Below are 2,201 nucleotides of genomic sequence, written 5' to 3'. Positions count from 1 at the left end.
GTGCTGCATGTGCACAAATCAGGAGGATTTCGTAGTACCAGTACTAAATTACTACGATAAAGCATGCTACTTGTCTGCCCTGCACTAGTACAAACACACAGCCTATTCGTTTCGTCGTAAACAATCGTGGATTATTTACTGCTGGCTGGTTCGGTGTGAGAGAAAAATATTGTTCCAGCTTATAATCCACGATCGTATACGAGCAAGCGAACATGCTGACAATTTCTACACGTGGGTGAAACACTATTTTCAGTTACGCCTCCTACAATTAACCTCCAATGTGAACAGCCAATAGAAAACAGAGGATCTGCACAGACAGGCTAAGAGACAGAAGGCGGTAGCTTATATCATTCATGCCATGATTTGAATTTGATTATAATCTGGAATTCACTCGAAAAGTCAAAATTCTCTGTGCACTGTCTTGAGGTGGTAGTCGCCTCTTGTGTGTAGTCAAAGAGCACCTTTCCTGAGGCAATTTGTGAGGAGGCTAAATTTGAACTCTTTCTTGGGGGTAACCTCCACCAGCTAGGGCACTTTGTTGACTTTGACCAGGCCAGCACACATGTTTCACGACTTTCATCTAGGGCACTTCGTGTGCCCTCAATTTTACGTTTGGCTGGTCATGTCCCGGTTTATTTCCGCTTGTTTCAGCTTGTTTCAGCTTATTCCCTCTCACAGAATACTATTCAATCATCCAAAACCATCCAAAATCAGCCCAAAGGCTACCAGCCGAACGCCATCTTCGTCTAGGTCGACAACACACTGAAATGCATGTACAAGTTAGCCCTTGTTTAGTTCGCGAAATTTGGATTTTGGGGCTACTGTAGCACCTTCGTTTTTATTTGGCAAATAGTGTCCAAACATTGACTAATTAGGCTTAAAACGTTCGTCTCGCAATTTCCCACCAAACTATGCAATTAGTTTTTCTTTTCGTCTACATTTAATGCTCCATGTACGGGCCGCAAACATTCGATGTGACAGGTACTGTAGCAACTTTTTGAATTTTGGGGTCCAACTAAACAAGGGCTTATCTGATTTGCTGCCATTGCTGGAATCGTGGACAGCGATTGGAGGTGCTGCTGGTGTGAAGGAACCTAGTATGCCTGTTTGTCATTTACACTAGAATCGGGTGAAGCAGGGCATAGTCTCATTGGTTCGAGTCAGAGGTGTTGGGCATGGATGTGGCGAAAGCTTTGCCCATCTCCAGCTGAACCATCAACGACTGTACATTAACATCCAGCAACCTAGCAGCATTATTTTCTGCCCATCTTGTTTGCTGATGCTTCACATGCCCAGATGCCCTTTTCATTTCTAGACACCTGGCATTCATAAATTGACTTGAGTCGTGATATAAGTTTTGAACCTAAACAGAAGAAGAATGCGTGTAACATGACTCCATTTTTGTATGAACTGAAGCTGCAGTTTCTTAAACTAGACAGGGAGAAGAGGAAATGCGGTTTATAGCCTCATTTTTTTCCTTTTCAGATCATTGTAGCTACTATACTTGTCACTAGATGTTCTTGTCAATGGCATGTCATCCAGAGGGTGTTTTATATGCAGCTCAGCAAATAATCAATGCACCTGGTTGTTCCATATTATTACTTCAAAAGAGAAAAAGAAGCCAATGACCAGTGAGACACTAGTATCAATGATGTGATAAGGAGCAATGACGTCAATTGCATCTAACATGGGGGTTAATTAGTTACTCTTTGGTTTTGCATGCCGCATGGTACAAAAAAACAGAACGACAAATAGTAGCACTTATAAGTCAATGGTAAACCGGTAAAATTAAATTTAGAGGACTTCTACTACAAATTCAAACCAATACAACACATCAATTTCCCTCGTTTGACAGTCTGGATTTATTTGTGTTACCCTTCTTACCGCTAGTATCATAAGTACCATAAAAATAATAGGGATTAAGGTCGTAGTATAAAAAAAGAGCCACGACAGACTAGTAAATACGTGCATTTAGTATTATACACTAGGTCACAATTGAATGTTCAATCTTCCAAAAGCTTCTTGACGACCTTCCTCTTGGTATCGAGAAGTATCTGGAGTGCTGCCACCACCCTATGGACATGATGAACATCATATGGCATGACCGGTTTTTTTATAGCATTTCAATATCGTTATACTATGCATCTAGTGGTAACAATCTATGATCTCCTACTCGCATGATGTCTTCATTCAATCTGGTA

The sequence above is a fragment of the Miscanthus floridulus genome, chromosome 17 (assembly GCF_019320115.1).
Source record: "Miscanthus floridulus cultivar M001 chromosome 17, ASM1932011v1, whole genome shotgun sequence".
In the NCBI taxonomy this organism is placed as follows: Eukaryota; Viridiplantae; Streptophyta; class Magnoliopsida; order Poales; family Poaceae; genus Miscanthus; species Miscanthus floridulus.
Note: the sequence above shows the minus strand (reverse complement) of the source record.